We start from the raw sequence: 20,042 nt of genomic DNA, 5'->3' as shown, positions 1-20,042 counted from the left end.
GCATGAGTTCTAAGAAAAGAATACTACCATTTATGAGGAGCAAATAAATTATATTAGAGTAAACTTAACTCTTTTAATGGCAAAGTGATTAATTTCATAGTCCAAGCTGATGATTTAAAGTATTTGATAAGGTATGTGTGCATAAAATTGCTAAATGTGGTCTATGGGGTACTAAAGTCCAGAGAATTTGTAACTGGTGGAATGACTGCACCTCAAAAGTGTTTCTAAATAAACCTGACTTGTCCAAAAAGCAAATATCAAGTGAAATCCCTTGGGGCTAATGTCCCCAGCCTGGCACTATTCGACATTTTTACAAATAAGCTAGAGGAAACATTGGATATTTTTCATACTTGTAGATAATAGCAAACTATAGGAATTTCTTTATACTAAGAAAATATCACCATTAGGAGTAGGAAATATCACAGTTCAAAAGGCACTTGAGAGGTTTGATCATTGGATCAAATCCAACAAGATGTAATTAACTTGCAATAAGTGTATGGTCCTGCATCCGGGCAGGAAAAATCACAGCATGAAAATAGTGTTTATTAGAGGATACAAGAATACTAGTGGAACACAATGGAAAATGAGCAAGCAGGATGATGCAGTCGTTAAAAAAAGCCAATGCAACCTCGAACTTGATTAAGAACCACCACATCCAAATAACGGGTAAATAAAATTTTCATTGTGCTCTAGAAGGTTTTCACTGTCTTGGAATACTGTGTCCAGGTCAAGCACTACACATGAAAAAGGGCATGGAGATGGAATATGTTCAGAGGAGAGTTACCAGGATAAGAAGCTGTCCAGAAGACAAAGTCTATGAAGTAATAGTTTAAGGAGAGGGGCTTGTTGAGCTTGCAAAAGATAAGGCGAAGAAGGAGATAAGATATTGATCTACAAACATTTAAAAGTCTGTCATGTAAAGGGGCTAAACCTCCTCTGTGTTGAGAGTAAAGTAAAAATAAAAATACAGAACAGGTTAGCCCACCCTAGATAATTAATTACCCACAACAGTTGATAGGGCTAAAAACTCATTGGAATAAGGCTTTTTTCAGGATTTCAAAATTCTAGAAGGGAAGGAGTGAGTTGTAAGACATGGAGGACACAACAAAAAAAGCTGTGATGTCCTGAAAATAACAGTTGTTCAGCAGTGGAATAGCATACCACTCACCAATTTTAAAGTAGTTCTTCTGGAGCCCTTCACAATCACATTTAATTTCTCTCCACCCTGAATAAGTTGGTATCATCCACAAATTAGTACCTCTATCAAGATAATTAAAGCATCAATTCCAACACAGATCCTTAAGAGTTTTTAGTCTTCACTCTTCTCTATTAAGAAAATTGTCAATTCCTATGTTTTGGTTTCTGGTTTGATCTGTAATCTTGAAATGTATTTAAGAACCTTTGATGAGGAAATATACTTTGGAATACTGTACTTTCCAGTTAAGTTTCTTTTATTATCATTTTAAATAACCTCCGTGCTTTATGGAGAGAGTTTGCTGTCTTGACTTTTCCTTTTCCTTTCTCTTTTTCATAGGTCCACTTGTTTTCAGAAGAACAATGAATGTATGGTTTATGGTTTTGATAATTAACAGGATAGATTAAAGAAAGAAGAAAGTTATGTTGTAACCATAGACCAGTGGTTCTCAACCTTTTTAATGCTGCGACCCACAACCGGTCGTAAGTCGAGGACTAAACCGGTCGTAAGTCGAGGACTAAACCGGTCGTAAGTCAAGGACTACCCAACCGGTCGTAAGTCGAGGACTTTCCCTGCCCGGGAGCGCTGTGCATGCGTGGTTCCGCCCCCTGCGCTGGCCAAGGCGTAGCTGGCAAGTGGCAGAGATGGAGCAGGCCGACCACCAGCTGGCCCAGCTCAAGGGAGGTAAGGCACCCGCCGGAAAAGGGGAAAAAAATGGCAGACAGCCTTGCTTGGCGAACCCTGTGAAATGGTCGATCGACCCCAAATGGGGTCGCGACCCATAGGTTGAGAACCGCTGCCATAGACTAAGAGGAAAATTTATAATTGTAGTTATAACTACTATAACAAAGATCAGAAATGATTTATCTTTTTTCTTTCTTTTGTATTTTTCTTCTACTTTTTCTTTTCTTGAACTTTTAGCTTTCTCTTTCATTTTTTATTTTCTTTCTCTTATTTTATAATAGTTATTTCATATTATATTCAAAAGAAAAAATATCTTTAATAAAATTATTTTTAAAATCCCCTATTGTCATGTTCATATATAACCCATTTCCAACTTAGGCTTTATCCCTTATTGTTTTTGCTGAAACATCTATACAGTATATTTAAACCAGATATTGCCCAGCATGTGTGGGTTATCTACATGATGCAGTTTAAAGGCTACTGTACCACTTTTTAAATTTATGTGCCAGTAGACTCCTTTCATTTTGGCTCATAGGCCCAACCATTTCATCCAAGTATTTGGGTGCCGCAAACTCTACCTATGTAGCTGTAGCTCATTCTGCATATGAAACATGTAACATTTCTGTGTTTTCTTTCTTGATAGCCTAAATTTGACTTCCAGGAATGGCCAACTATATTTCTGTATGTTGCTGGTGCCAATGTAGGCCATATCTATTCCCTCTATCTATTCCCTTTAGAACTATCCAGTAGCTTATCTAATTGCCATGTGACATCTGCAACTTTCATACCAGGAGGGCAAATCACCATGAAATCTACATGTGCATCACAAACTAATATTTCCGCATTTCTAATTATCAAATCAAACATCTTCAAAAGCCTCTGTATCCCAGAGGGATATCCTTGGTTTAAGAGAATGTCTCTCATAACCCTCATTTTCCCTGAGAGAGGAAGCTTTTATCCTGGGAGTGGGGCATAGCTATCACATCTTGGAAGGTCCCATGTATAATCCCTATCTACCTACCTAAGCATGAATTTATTGCATCCTGACATGCTAAGGAGGTAGAGACACATCTGACATACTAGGCAGCAATTTGGAAAACATCATCTCCCCTGCTGGCTTTCTACCTTTATACAATCTATAGTTAGTAATTTTGTTTTTCTTCTTCAGGAAGAAAGCTGGTGGCACAGTGGCTTGAATGCAATATTGTGCGCTACTTCTGCCCTTAGACTGGAGTTCAATCCTGATGAGCTCAAGGTTGTTTCAACCTTCCATCATTTTCAGGTTGCTAAAATGAGGACTCAGATTGTTGGGGGTAATATGCTGACATTGTAAACCGCTCAGAGAATGCTGTAAAACACTATGGAGTGGTATATAAGTCTAAGTGCTACTGCTAATTATTTTATTTAGTTCCTTTGTTACACATGTATAGAGTTGAAGGTATGACTTCCTCCCACTACTGCTAAACTCCTCTTTGTGCCTAAACCTGGGAGGTAAGAGATCAGTGTGTTTCTTTCCTCCTAAATCCTCTCATAAAACTCCCTCTTTCCTGCTTGCCTTCCAGTTCACTTAGTTTGTTGTGAACTCCCAACTGCCTCTCTTCTTCTGAAACAGTACTAGCTGAGACTATTTTTTTAAAAAAAATTATGACTAAATATTTTGGGACTTCTGGTTTTGTGCGGTAGCGCAGGCGCGGGATTGCAAAGCTCCGCTTCCCGTGGCTTTTTCCGTCCTACCAGGGGACCCCAAATGAGTCTAAAGCCGCCCCACAAGTACTCACCAGAACATCGGTGAACAGAGTGCTGAAACTGGGTGAGAAATTTGATATTCTCTCTCCTACTCTATATCCTGAACTTTTGGAAAAGATACCCCAAGAAGCAAAAAAGCCTCCAAAAGTAAAAAGGAGGGGGAGCTTTGCCCCACCCTCCCACAGAAGGAAGCGTTGAATTAAATTATTAAGGGGGGCATACTGTTGCTGACATCTAGTGATGGAAGAGAATATATACTGTAACTTTAGCTGCTTTGTTATAAGTATTGGCAGGATGCCCAGAATGAGATAACCTACTTCTTCGATCTTTAAAAAGAGCTAAATAAAACATTCTGGGTCAGCCACAATAAGCAAAGACTATAATTGCAAAAAAAAAACATAACTGACCTTCCTGGATGATAAACACCTATTGACTGTACCTTTAAAGTTGTTTTCAGAGAAAGAAAAAAAATTGAGTTTTAGCTATCATGGAATCTCAGGAACTTGCAAAAAGAACTTGTCAAGAAAAACCAAATACTTTCCAGGAGGAAATGCTCGCTATATTGCAACTAATCCAAACAACAATGGCTCTACACCACAATGAAATTAAAACAACATTGATGACATAAATGGACATATCTCTACATTAACCTCACAACATAAGATTTTTCAGAAAATGAAAGAATCTACCAATGGAAGGGATTGTGATTTAACGCAGATGGAGGAAAGACATGACTGAAGTACTGGAACTGGAAAAGATAGTCCACACCCCAGAATCACAAAACAAAGCCGAAGATAAGAAGAAAAGCCTGAAAAAATGGATCACAGAGATACTAAAAAACGTACGACTTGAGAGACAAAAAAAAAGATAAAAGAAATCAATATCTTACCTGATCTGCCTCTACCATTCTTAACAACATGCACAAGAAAATCACAAGACTTTTTAACTAAGTGGAATAGATGGATGAGAAAAGCCGTTTGGCCAAAGAAAAAGACTAAAATCAGATTGGACCTATCAGAAATAATGTTTAAAGATTAAGCATTTGTTTGAATATGGTTAAAATACAATATGGACTACTCAACCAGTAACTATTGAATGGAATAGAGTTAAAACATATTTTTTATGATATGAGAAATGTAACTGTCTAATCAGATGCAATTTTTAAAGATTAAGTATTTGTTTGAATATGGTTAAAATATAACATAAATTACCTAATTAGTAAATATCGAATGGAATAGAGTTAAAAAATGAAAAAAATGGGGGATATAAATGAATTTTAGTTTGAGAGAGATATGTTTTTTTTCTTTTTTCTTATTCTGAGTAGTATTGTATTTTTTATGATATGAGAAATACAATTGTTGGGAGCAGTGCTTTTTTTGTAAAAAAAAAAAAAAAAAGGTGCCGGAACTCACACACGTCATACAACCCGCCTTGCCTACCCTACAAGGTTCCATCCAAAAAAGGTGCCGGAACTCCGTTCTGGGCGTTCTATGAGAAAAAAAGCCCTGGTTGGGAGGATTATTGTGAGGGAAACAGCTTAGATATTTAACTGTAAATCAATTTTGAGAAAATCTTAACANTTATTATTATTATTATTATTATTATTATTATTATTATTATTATTATTATTATTATTATTATTATTATTATTATTATTATTATTATTATTACTTGAATTAGGTCTTTATATTTAAAGTCCTTGAAGATATGGACTTTAGAGAGAATTTTATCCAAGACTGATTTACAAATTACAGCAAGAGCATCTTGTTGTTAATGGAGGCTTAACCAAGCTGTGTGAAATTCAAAAGTGCAAAAGGGCACAAGATTCTTCTTGTCTCCATTGTTATTCATCTTAGTTTTGGAAGTCTGAAATGGTGTAGGGTTCCTGCCTGAGCAGGGGGTTGGACTAGATGACCTCCAAGGTCCCTTCCAACTTTATTATTATTATTATTATTACTATTATTACTATTATTACTATTATTATTATTATTATTATTATTATTATTATTATTATTATTATTATTATTATTATTATTATTATTATTATTATTATTATTATTATTATTATTATTATATTCCTTGCAGTCATCTGGTCATTAACACTCTTTCTGAGAGTCATTGAGACCATTCAGAAGTTTATCTGTGCTCTCAGGATCACCTGAATAGTGCAAACGGATGAGAAATGTTTTTGGAACTGCTGAAAGGACTGTGTTGTAAACAGGAGGTAAGTGTTGTATCCCTCCCCCTCTGTTGAGAGAGGGCAGTTCCTTTAGGACAACCATGACCTGGATGACTGAGAATCTCCATAGACAATAAAATGCTTGGATAAATAAATCCATCTTTTTTCATACCATGATTCTAACAATTCCACCTTCTCAAATACTATTCTTTTGTGCCACCCAATAATGGTGTTCTGTGAGCATCTTATAAATAATTGTACTATGAAAAGTGATTGTTTAAATCCAATCAGTACCCTCCACCGGTACTCTTTGCAGGTTTAATGTCATGTTTCATTTGACCTGCCAAACATATTTTGGATTTAAGCAGTCCCCGGGCTGGAACATTCTCAATAAAGGTTGCAAATGTATTCCATTTGTGTTTATTTTACAAATGTATATCTCACCAACTATTAAAAAATGCTCGAGGTAGCTTACAGATTGTAAGCAGTAAATGTCTCCCTGTAATTGGTAGCCAGAATCCTTAGACTTGGAATCAATTCTGCATTTAGAATGGAAGCCACTATTTAAATGCAAACCATTTCTCTGAACAGAGAGACCTTCTTGTCTGCAATGTCTTTGGTCTAACTAATAATATAGAGCTGTCTGATGCAGTATCAGCTGTGGAGAGCATTTTTGCCCAATGATAGTTATTTTGGAAGTTACCAGCAGGACAAGCTGCTGTCTGTAAACATGGAAAGAAGAGATGGTAAGTGGGGACTGCATTTTTCACAGTGGAATATCTCTAACTTTTATGTATAGCTTATATTTAGAGTTCCTACTGGAATTACGGTAGCTGCAACTCAAGAAGTACTGAGATGTATTCCAGCCACAAGAATTTTGGGGTGATGGTGGTAAAGGATTAATAGTCTGAGATCTTGGTTTTAAAATGAAATTATCTAAAAAAATGACAATACAATATTTTCCATGCCTCCAGAGGACAAAATGCTTAAATTCAAGGCTGCGGGAATCATTTCCAGCAATATTTTGTTTTCTGTGAAAAGTAGCATTTATCACGTGGAACAAAAATGTTAATAAGGACATACCACTTTCTCTTCTTCATTCCATGGCTCCCCAAATTATCTGGAATTACATCAGATTTCTCAAGTACATCTCACTGGCTTACTTCAAGATGAAATTAATTCAAACGTTATGATGGTGCTGAAAAAAATGACTTATGACACGTCCTTGAAGTGATGAGTGTTACACCATGCTCAGGATCACATATTCTCAATTCAGGCATTTGGCTATCAGCTTGCATTTAATGACAGTTGCAGCACTGTGGGGCCACACGAACACAATCTGTGCCCTTCCCAGTCAGCTTCAACAAAGCAAAGACAATGGGGAAATCTGGATTCACTTAATGATCATGTGATTCATTTAATGACCACACAATTTGCTTTACAATTGTGGTAAAAATAGTCATGAAATCAGGTCCAGTCATTTGATGACTCATTCAATGACCACATTGTTTAGTGATTGAAATTTTGGTCCTGATTGTGGTCGTAAATTTAGGATTACCTGTACACTACTTGTCAAAGGCTGAAATGGAGACAGAGTTGCATTCAGAACTAATACTAGAAGTAGAAAGACAAGACTGGACCTGCTGAACTTTTTCATTTCTCATCCAACCAAAACATATATCTCTCTTAGACATGTGCTAGGCAGAATGGAGAGTAACTCAAAGTATAGGCCACCTGCGCCCAGTTTTTCAGCACAGTTTTTGCTTCCAATTTTCACTCAGCATGGCTGAGACAATTTCCTGCTTTTATGATCAGCAGCATAAAGGAACCGTATGGCAAGATGTTATCTTGGAGTGCAGCGGCTGCCCAATTCATTGTAGGGCAAGCATCCATGCTTCAAAGGGAACCTGCAATCGACCGTTTTATTACTTCCATTGTTTTGGAAGCAAGAATATTAGAAGAATCCCAATACTCAAAAAGCAGAAACAGAAAGAGCCATGAAAGTTCAAACCAGTTGCTTTTATGGTTGCACTGGGCAGAGTAGAGATACCATGTCAGGTAGCATGTCGTACTCAAGATTCTTTTCTTATGATGGTAAATACTCCTCGTTTATTTAATATAATCTCATTTGAATTGAGAAAATTACCGTTTCACTAATTAAAGTATCAGGTTCGACTACTAAATTTCATAAACTATTCCATACACACGTATTTTAACGATTTACACCAGATACCCCATGATTTCAGGTCTCTTAAACATTGACCACAAATGACTGCACCTCAAAAGTGTTTCTAAATAAACCTGACTTGTCCAAAAAGCAAATATCAAGTGAAATCCCTTGGGGCTAATGTCCCCAGCCTGGCACTATTCGACATTTTTACAAATAAGCTAGAGGAAACATTGGATGGATATTTTTCATGCTTGTAGATAACAGCAAACTATAGGGATTTCTTTATACTAAGAAAATATCACCATTAGGAGTAGGAAATATCACAGTTCAAAAGGCACTTGAGAGGTTTGATCATTGGATCAAATCCAACAAGATGTAATTAACTTGCAATAAGTGTATGGTCCTGCATCCGGGCAGGAAAAATCACAGCATGACAGTAGTGCTTATTAGAGGATACAAGAATACTAGTGAAGCACAATTGAAAATGAGCAAGCAGGATGATGCAGCTGTTAAAAAAAGCCAATGCAACCTTGAACTTGAACATCCAAATAACGGTAAATAAAATTTTCATTGCGCTCTAGAAGGTTTTCACTGTCTTGGAACACTGTCTCCAGGTCAAGCACTACACATGAAAAAGGGCATGGAGATGGAATACGTTCAGAGGAGAGTTACCAGGATAAGAAGCTGTCCAGAAGACAAAGTCTATGAAGTAATAGTTTAAGGAGAGGGGCTTGTTGAGCTTGCAAAAGATAAGGCTAAGAAGGAGATAAGATATTGATCTACAAACATTTAAAAGTCTGTCATGTAAAGAGGCTAAACCTCCTCTGTGTTGAGAGTAAAGTAAAAATAAAAATACAGAACAGGTCAGCCCACCCTAGATAATTACCCACAACAGTTGATAGGGCTAAAAACTCATTGGAATAAGGCTGTTTTCAGGATTTCAAAATTCTAGAAGGGAAGGAGTGAGTTGTAAGACATGGAGGACACAACAAAAAAAGCTGTGATGTCCTGATAGTAACAGTTGTTCAGCAGTAGAATAACATACCATTCACCAATTTTAAAGTAGTTCTTCTGGAACCCTTCACAATCACATTTAATTTCTCTCCACCCTGAATAAGTTGGTATCATCCACAAATTAGTACCACTATCAAGATAATTAAAGCGTCGATTCCAACACAGATCCTTAAGAGTTTTTAGTCTTCACTCTTCTCTATTAAGAAAATTGTCAATTCCCATGTTTTGGTTTCTGGTTTGATCTGTAATCTTGAAATGTATTTAAGAACCTTTGATGAGGAAATAAACTTTGGAATACTGTACTTTCCAGTTAAGTTTCTTTTATTGTCATTTTAAATAACCTCTGTGCTTTATGGAGAGAGTTTGCTGTCTTGACTTTTCCTTTTTCTTTCTCTTTTTCATAGGTCCACTTGTTTTCAGAAGAGCAATGAATGTATGGTTTATGGTTTTGATAATTAACAGGATAGATTAAAGAAAGAAGAAAGTTATGTTGTAACCATAGACCAGTGGTTCTCAACCTTTTTAATGCCGCGACCCCCAACCGGTCGTAAGTCGAGGACTAAACCGGTCGTAAGTCGAGGACTAAACCAGTCGTAAGTCGAGGACTACCCAACCGGTCGTAAGTCGAGGACTTTCCCTGCCCGGGAGCCCCGTGCATGCGTGGTTCCGCCCCCTGCGCCGGCCGAGGCATAGCTGGCAAGCGGCAGAGATGGAGCAGGCCGACCACCAGCTGGCCCAACTCAAGGGAGGTAAGGCACCCACCGGAAAAGGGAAAAAAAATGTCAGACAGCCTTGCTTGGCGACCCCCGTGAAATGGTCGATCGACCCCGAATGGGGTCGCGACCCATAGGTTGAGAACCGCTGCCATAGACTAAGAGGAAAATTTATAATTTTAGTTATAACTACTATAACAAAGATCAGAAATGATTTATCTTTTTTCTTTCTTTTGTATTTTCTTCTACTTTTTCTTTTCTTGAACTTTTAGCTTTCTCTTTCATTTTTTATTTTCTTTCTCTTATTTTATATTAGTTATTTTATATTATATTCAAAATAAAAAAATATCTTTAATAAAATTATTTTTAAAATTCCCTATTGTCATGTTCATATATAACCCATTTCCAACTTAGGCTTTATCCCTTATTATTTTTGCTGAAACATCTATACAGTATATTTAAACCAGATATTGCCCAGCATGTGTGGGTTATCTACATGATGCAGTTTAAAGGCTACTGTACCACTTTTTAAATTTATGTGCCAGTAGACTCCTTTCATTTTGGCTCATAGGCCCAACCATTTCATCCAAGCATTTGGGTGCCCCAAAATCTACCTGTGTAGCTGTAGCTCATTCTGCATATGAAACATGTAACATTTCTGTGTTTTCTTTCTTAATAGCCTAAATTTGACTTCCAGGAATGGCCAACTATATTTCTGTATGTTGCTGGTGCCAATGTAGGCCATATCTATTCCCTCTATCTATTCCCTTTAGAACTATCCAGTAGCTTATCTAATTGCCATGTGACATCTGCAACTTTCATACCAGGAGGGCAAATCACCATGAAATCTACATGTGCATCACAAACTAATATTTCCGCATTTCTAATTATCAAATCAAACATCTTCAAAAGCCGCTGTATCCCAGAGGGATATCCTTGGTTTAAGAGAATGTCTCTCATAACATATCTCCCTTCCTCAATAACCTCATTTTCCCTGAGAGAGGAAGCTTTTATCCTGGGAGTGGGGCATAGCTATCACATCTTGGAAGGTCCCATGTATAATCCCTATCTACCTACCTAAGCATGAATTTATTGCACCCTGACTTATGCTAAGGAGGTAGAGACACATCTGACATACTAGGCAGCAATTTGGAAAACATCATCTCCCCTGCTGACTTTCTACCTTTATACAATCTATAGTTAGTAATTTTGTTTTTCTTCTTCAGGAAGAAAGCTGGTGGCGCAGTGGTTTGAATGCAGTATTGTATGCTACCTCTGCCTTTAGACTGGAGTTCGATCCTGATGGGCTCAAGGTTGTTTCAACCTTCCATCCTTTTCAGGTTGCTAAAATGAGGACTCAGATTGTTGGGGGTAACATGCTGACATTGTAAACCGCTCAGAGAATGCTGTAAAACACTATGGAGTGGTATATAAGTCTAAGTGCTACTGCTAATTATTTTATTTAGTTCCTTTGTTACACATGTATAGAGTTGAAGGTATGACTTCCTCACACCACTGCTAAACTCCTCTTTGTGCCTAAACCTGGGAGGTAAGAGATCAGTGTGTTTCTTTCCTCCTAAATTCTCTCATAAAACTCCCTCTTTCCTGCCTGCATTCAAGTTCACTTATTTTGTTGTGAAATCCCAACTGCCTCTCTTCTTCTGAAACAGTACTAGCTGAGACTATTTTTTTTAAAAAAAATTATGACTAAATATTTTGGGACTTCTGGTTTTGTGTGGTAGCGCAGTCACGGGATTGCGAAGCTCCGCTTCCCGTGGCTTTTTCCGTCCTACCAGGGGACCCTAAATGAGTCTAAAGCCGCCCCACAAGTACTCACCAGAACATCGGTGAACAGAGTGCTGAAACTGGGTGAGAAATTTGATATTCTCTCTCCTACTCTATATCCTGAACTTTTGGAAAAGATACCCCAAGAAGCAAAAAAGCCTCCGAAAGTAAAAAGGAGGGGGAGCTTTGCCCCACCCTCCCACAGAAGGAAGCGTTGAATTAAATTATTAAGGGGGACATACTGTTGCTGACATCTAGTGATGGAAGAGAATATATAACTTTAGCTGCTTTGTTATAAGTATTGGCAGGATGAGATAACCTACTTCTTTGATCTTTAAAAAGAGCTAAATAAAACATTCTGGGCCAGCCACAATAAGCAAAGACTATAATTGCAAAAAAACATAACTGACCTTCCTGGATGATAAACACCTATTGACTGTACCTTTAAAGTTGTTTTCAGAGAAAGAAAAAAAATTGAGTTTTAGCTATCATGGAATCTCAGGAACTTGCAAAAAGAACTTGTCAAGAAAAACCAAATACTTTCCAGGAGGAAATGCTCGCTATATTGCAACTAATCCAAACAACAATGGCTCTACACCACAATGAAATTAAAACAACATTGATGACATAAATGGACATATCTCTACATTAACCTCACAACATAAGATTTTTCAGAAAATGAAAGAATCTACCAATGGAAGGGATTGTGATTTAACGCAGATGGAGGAAAGACATGACTGAAGTACTGGAACTGGAAAAGATAGTCCACACCCCAGAATCACAAAACAAAGCTGAAGATAAGAAGAAAAGCCTGACAAAATGGATCACAGAGATACTAAAAAACGTACGACTTGAGAGACAAAAAAAAAGATAAAAGAAATCAATATCTTACCTGATCTGCCTCTACCATTCTTAACAACATGCACAAGAAAATCACAAGACTTTTTAACTAAGTGGAATAGATGGATGAGAAAAGCCATTTGGCGAAAGAAAAAGACTAAAATCAGATTGGACCTATCAGAAATAATTTTTAAAGATTAAGCATTTGTTTGAATATGGTTAAAATACAATATGGACTACTCAACCAGTAACTATTGAATGGAATAGAGTTAAAACATATTTTTTATGATATGAGAAATGTAACTGTCTAATGATAATCAGATGCAATTTTTAAAGATTAAGTATTTGTTTGAATATGGTTAAAATATAACATAAATTACCTAATTAGTAAATATCGAATGGAATAGAGTTAAAAAATGAAAAAAATGGGGGATATAAATGAATTTTAGTTTGAGAGAGATATGTTTTTTTTTCTTTTTTCTTATTCTGAGTAGTATTGTATTTTTTATGATATGAGAAATACAATTGTTGGGAGCAGTGCTTTTTTTGTAAAAAAAAAAAAAAAAAAAGGTGCCGGAACTCACACACGTCATACAACCCGCCTTGCCTACCCTACAAGGTTCCATCCAAAAAAGGTGCCGGAACTCCGTTCTGGGCGTTCTATGAGAAAAAAAGCCCTGGTTGGGAGGATTATTGTGAGGGAAACAGCTTAGATATTTAACTGTAAATCAATTTTGAGAAAATCTTAACAGATAAAAATGATTTCAATTTTGTGGGGAAAAAGTCTAAACGAGAATGTTGAAAACAGGATATATAATGCAACCAAAAGGACTAATTAGAAAAGAAGTTCTATATTGATGCTATTATCAATTGGATAAATGTTAGAAAAATGTTTATATTTAACCTCTTTGTTACTAAAATATTAAGAACTGTATTAACCTAATGTTTGCAAAAGAGAACAATACTGAAAGAAGAGAAAATCAAGGAAAGCTGTTATGTAGAGTACGATATGATAGAAATTGACTATTATTGATTGTTGTGAAATGTGAACCCAGACAACATGCTGTTTACTAAGCACTAAGATTGTTAGTTTTTTAAAAAATCAATAATATATATATAAAATAAAAATAAAAATTGTGACTAAATATTTTGGTTGTAAGTATTGATTATACTATTTAATGATACTGTTTGGCAAAAAACAGCCCACTTTTCTATAACTCTTCAGAGTTAATATTAGGGAATTGATTAAAAGCTGGTTTTTAATGGCTTATTCAAAGCAGTTGTATTCATGATCTGTTAACTTGGATGCTATCTTCAGTTAGAGCATGCACAGCCTGTAGCCTGACCTCTTATAAATTACTCTGTATGGATTCAATATCTTGATCCGTCCAACTGTGAAATGATGCAACCAATTGGGAAATGAATGGATTCTCCTACTGTGCTTTTAAGTTTCTTGTTTGCTTTGACCTAATCTTTTATGTGATTTATTGAGATTCATTGAAACCCAAAGCTAAAGAATCCTCAAAATCTGAAAGAAATATTTTGCTATTTCATTAGAACTGGCAGTACAAACAGGTCATTCCTTAGGGTAGAATCAAGTATGATAAAGAAATTTTTGTTTCAGCCTTCTCCATGACAGGTTAGTTTTCTTTGTGGAAGGATTTTTTTATTCACTTATTTATTTGTATCTTGCCTTATTTTTACAATAGATCTTCCTCCTCCAATTTTTCACAACAACCCTATGAGTGAGTTCGGCTGACAGTGAATGGCACTTAGTCAACCACCTGATTTTCATAGCTAAATTGGGACTAGAACTCACACTCTCCTGCTTTCTAGTTATTGCCTTAGCCACAGGTAAAAAACTGTCATTTGAATCTGTATTCCAGGGATGAGTTTAGAACTGGATGAGTCAACCTTTTTGCATTGGAGGTCATGTTTTGGACTATTTTTGGCAGTCCCCAAAAAGGCAGAACGATAACGTCATGATGCCACACTTATGTACAAAGCTATGTCTATATACATAGATTTCCGTTTATTTTATTTGGATTCCTGATTTTATTTTATTCCTTAGCATACTCAACCTTTAATTCCATGCATCTCATGTGGATAACTATGAGGTACACATTGCTGCCTTTGGTATCTGTTGCACAATTTCAAGGCATGTTTGTGAGGTCTCCAAAATAGTTTTGGGGACTCTAGATGGCTGGAGGACATAAGTTGACCAAACCTGGTTAATGGATAGACTTTGTTGTATTCAGGGTGAAATATTTTGATTGGCCAAATTTCCCATGGGATTTTATAAAAGGCCAAATGCAATCCTTGCAGAGATATTCTCACCCATAGTTTTGGTAGCTTTCCAGTGCTAAGAGGAGTGGGGCTGGTGCCTGTCCTGCAAGAGTTGGCTACAGGGCCTTTGTAACAAAGACCTCAAAGCTCTGTAACATCATTTCTCTCCATTTACTGTCACATCCTCCAAAGCCTCAGAGCAGATAACAGTTGCCTGCTCCCTTTTCAATATGTGCTATGAACTGCTGTCATATTTTTATCAGTTCTCTGATAATACTCAGCATATAACTACACTTTTGTCACATTTGTTTTTATTCAGAACTTCAAAAGGGAGATGAAAAGAGGGGGAAAGGACACATTCTCCATTTTGGTGCTAAATATGCTGGAACACTTTGCAAGGGCTATTGAGAAAGAGGAATGAGAAGAAAATAAGAGGTGAGAAGAGAGTTATATGAGGAACAGAAGAGTCTCTCTCTCTCTCTCTCTCTCTCTCTCTCTCTCTCTCTCTCTCTTTTTTTTTTTCTGGGCCAAGGATAAATTCCAGCACGATCATGTCCAAAGACTGACTGGACCCTTAGGACAATCCATAATTTGGTAAAATTAAAAGCAATATCATCAAAGATAATCTCAGCCGGTGAAATCATCGGGCAGATTGTTTACCCGTATAAATTTTCTCAATAATTCTTTTATCTGATTTATGTATTGATAGATTACATGTCATCAGGTCAGGGACAACTGTTAGTTATCACAGAGATGCCTTTATCTAGCACAATCTGTTCCTAACCTGGTCCTTTAGGTCTTCCAATGATTGTCAATCTGAAGAAAATATTTATTTAGAATTAACCTTGGAATATCTCTTAAAACAAATCAGCTTTTAATTAATAACATTAATGTTAGTCCACTGAATTTAATGGAATTTTAATCTATTAATTGATAACTATATATTTAGAAATATCTTTAGGAAGATAAAGTCCTAAATACTTAATATGTTCTATATAAATTATGAAGCCTAGCTTTTTAAATTGATCTATTGATAAATCAGAAATTAAAGGAAATAGACTAATCCTGGTTAAGCTTAAATCCTGAGTATTTGCTATACTGTTGAATTACCTATATATTTAAAATGAAATAGAGTAATTATTTAAAATAACCAAAATAGGAATAATTTATATTCAAAGCCTACCAGTGTATTATCAGTAATGTCACTAGATTGCCTAACAGAAATTGCTAAAGATTCAATGAATAAATTAAAAAGCAAGAGAGACTGTGGCCTGGTTTTTAAGCCAATATTATGTTTACAAAGGTAAAGGCAATATGACTGACTGAAAAGATTCATTACAGACCTTTAATAATAAAGGTGCCAATAAATTTACAAGAAATGTATATTGTTCAGCTGGAAAGCCATCTGGATTTTACCATTTCTCATTGATTGGATTTTTTTAATAATATCTTTTGAATTGTTAAAAGTACTTCCACAATATCAATATAGTCCTCTGATAATGGCTGAATATCAATCTGACTCAAAACCTGACTAATTCTGCATTGATCAACTTTTTCATCAAGTTGATATAACTAATTATAGAATTAATATAAATATCAATTCATTCAGAGTTTTATGATATTTATTACTGCTTTTGTCTCAAAAATTACATTCTCTTGCTTCTCTGCTTCAGACAATAAACTAACAATTTATCTGCTTTTTCACCTGATTCCCAAAATGGAACTTCTTTAGAGAAATTTCAACCTGCTTAGCAGAAAGATAACCAAGTTGTATGTCAGCTAACATAAAGGCAGAATTATGATATCATTAATTAAGATATTAATCTGAATGAATTGTCAGGATTAGGGAATAAAAAACCCTGAGTCTTGATGGACATTACCAGAAAATAGTATTTGGTTCTACCCTATCTTTGAACATTTCCAGAAATGAACGAAGGCAAATATATGTGTCCCAAGATAATGTTACAGGATCCAATATGGATCTGTCACTGGGACCAGAAGTTTGTTCTTCTGAGCTTTCGGATTCATGCTGGAGCCCATGCTCAGGAAACCTCTCTCTAGCAGAATGTGCTTCCAGAAATAATTTTTTTTTTAGTTTGTCACATAACAGTTAGATTACTTCATAGGCACAGGCAAAATTGTAATTCTCAAAAATCTGTCTAACTTTGCAGTTAAGAGTATCAATGCTAATTACAGTAATCCTTTCTTTGCTAGTCTCCATTACAAGTACAATTGAAAATACAAATTTAAAACGTTCCTCGTGTATTTACAGTGCAAAATAAGTTAGCAATAGTTCTCATAACTGTGGCTTTCTTGTTTTCCTTTGGGCAGTAAAATAATTATACATTCTATTTTTTTAAAACAATCTATTCAAACAGTCCTAGAAATTAGAATCAGGTAGAATCTTAATTCCAACTTTGTTGTCCAGGTGGTCTCAGATTTAGTCTGTACTGACAATGGCTGTGAGGTAACAAAAACTGGCAACTTTCCAAGAATGTCAGGGTTGTTAAAAAAATTGCCTCATTATTCAGTGCTCCTATCATTACTGTTCAACAATCTGACATGTATTTTTTTTAAAAAAAATATGTTACTGCGCTGAGCCAAGAACAAACAATGCTGCTTCCCAAGAAGTAATTGCTTAGTTGTAATGCAGGAGTCATCTGGCACAGTTAATACAGGAGGGTTTGCTGGTAATACAAAATTTAGGGCTAAGCTAGTCAAACCATCCTTCATAGAATCAGGAGTCATGTGGATAGCTAATGAAAAGTAAATTGCCGGCGTAGTATTGTACAAGACTCTGCAGCTGCTTCCTTACCTCTCTCATAGTCAAGTCTTTTTATTTTAAAAGTCCTTTCTGATTAATTCTGACTTCAAGTCACCAACTTCTTGCCACCAACTGCGCAGTGAAATTTGGTGCCAACATCGTAATTCAGATACCAATTCTGAAACTCTGTGATTATTATTTAATGGTATATATAATATAAAGACCACTATGATCTATATATATAATATAAATCAGATCAGAAGCAGTACTAGGCCCTATGCTCAGTCAGGAGTGGACAGCAAGCATCTATCTAAATGCTTCTGAACTACATCTTCCATCATCCCTTAATTCAGGCCACGGTGACTAGGGCAGATTCAGGAGTATCTAGAAGGAGAAATATTGTCTATTAATATTATAAAGAATGACTTTTAAAAAGATATTTTCAAGGATAAATTTTGAAGTGTATTGATACCACTGCACTGACATATTTCTTTCATTCATACCTCCCTCTGTATCCCTCTCTATGTCTGAGGGAGATGGGTGATTAAGAAATGCAAAATATAAATAAATATAAATAAATATATGTATACATATGCATCATTATTTATTTACCTATCCTTTATACATATTAACTAAATTGACGATCCATGAATAATAATGCTGGTGCTTAGATTATCAAATTATATTATCATATTTTTCAGGCTTCCAAATAGCAAACTAAACTTAGAAATAATTAACTGAATTGTCATGACTTAATTTTTTGATGCATCTGAAGCACCTTCGGATATAGAAAGGAATTAAAATAAGTTCATCATATGGATACCCTCCCTAAGAATTCAAATATTTAATGGAAGAAGAGTGCAAGTCACCATCTTGCAAGTGTAAATCATCGCTTGTTGCCAGCAGACACTTCCTTGATATTCAGTCTCTGATCCAGGTGTTCTGCATTTAATAATAATAATAATGATAAAGTTGGAAGTGACCTCAGAGGTCATCTAGTCCAACCTCCTGCTCAGGCAGGAAACCCTATACCATTTCGGACAAATGGCTGTCCAGTTTCTTCTTAAAAACTTCCAGTGTTGGAGCATTCGCTGCTTCTGGAGGCAGGTTGTTCCACTGGTTAATTGTTCTAACTGTCAGGAAGTTTCTCTTTAGTTCTAGGTTGCTTCTCTCTTTGGTTAGTTTCCACCCGTTGCTTCCTGTTCTGCCTTCAGGCGCTTTGGAGAATAGCCTGACTCCCTCTTCTTTGTGGCAGCCCCTAAGATATTGGAACACCTATAACTCACCTATAAGCCTAGTGAAGGACCTTTCCCCTTCTCACTTGCTAATAATCTCAGCACAAAATGTCCTAGAATTACCTGAAAGTTTTCCCATTACACTATTTAGCAGCTGTTCAGTGTTGAGGGAATCACACAGAACTCTATTCCCTCCTACCATTGTAAGCTGGTCCTAAATTCCCATGTAGCTTTCTTGAGTTAAGTGCCATCTTTCAACCAAGTGAAGTAGACTAGTAATGCCAGATGTCATTGTAATGAAGATACATAATAGATAAATAATTTTTTGACTAAACTCAAAGTCCGGATATTGCTCACCATTCTCATCATGTTCTAAGAAAATGGCTTTCCTTAGTTCTTTCCAGTCCCTGAAGTACAAGTGAGGTTTATTTTGCCCTCATCGTAATGGCTAGCCACCACTTCATACAGATGTTGTTCTCACAGATTTTGGCCAAATGGTTGATGTTTTTCAATTCCTTTTTAATCGACTATCCCAATTTTTATTAAAAAAAATTCTTGATGTTTTGTTTAGACTTCTTATTAAGCTGCCTTGAACATTTTAATGAAAATAATGAAAACTAAAATTTAGTAATTACTGAGACTATCACAAGGAGGCAAAATGCTCACATAATTAAAGACTGGGTCTCTTTTAATGTAGTTCTGTGAAAAAGTGAATGGGTTTACTTACAGGGAAAATGGCAGAGTAAACTAATCAGGGTGTGTAATGCGGCAAAACCGCCCCTTAGGCTCATGTTGGCTGAATGACGATATATGAAGTTAGAAAACTTTGCCCCAAGGGGTTCTTATTGTACAGAATGTATCCATACAATATGATTAGAAAAGAATAACAGAAAAACATGAAGTATCTGTTTGAACGATGCATGTCAGATAGTGCAGTACAGTGATAGAAAAAAAGAAACCTGCAAAGTAACCTAAAATAAAATATGGTGAGCTTATTCCTTTTTGATTGTGTATACTATTGTGTGTTGTATTACTATTATGTATATTAGTTGTGTATATTACGTTTCTCTAGTAAAATATGTGCTTTTTGGTACATTTCAACTGTTAGGTACTGAATTACACATACTCTGTTTTGAACGGTGAATTATGGGAGGTATATATAGGATATTCAAAGCTATAATCATAACCAGAAACAGAAGTGGAAAGAATGGGACAATTTGTTAGAAAAAAATGTTTTTTAAAAGAACAATTGAGATTTTTTGGCTAAGCATAAACTAGCTGTGGAATAAACGTGAGAAGCGATGGATGCTGACAATAAACTTGATCTGGACTAGTCTCAAATATCAGCTATAGAAAAACAGAGAGACTGAGAGAGCAGCTGCATAGGATTTTGACACATTATTTAAAGATGGATAATAAATATATAATATG

The sequence above is a fragment of the Protobothrops mucrosquamatus genome, unplaced genomic scaffold, assembly GCF_001527695.2.
Source record: "Protobothrops mucrosquamatus isolate PMUCROS unplaced genomic scaffold, P.Mucros_1.0 scaffold2050, whole genome shotgun sequence".
NCBI lineage: Eukaryota > Metazoa > Chordata > Lepidosauria > Squamata > Viperidae > Protobothrops > Protobothrops mucrosquamatus.
This window is presented reverse-complemented; position numbering follows the sequence as displayed.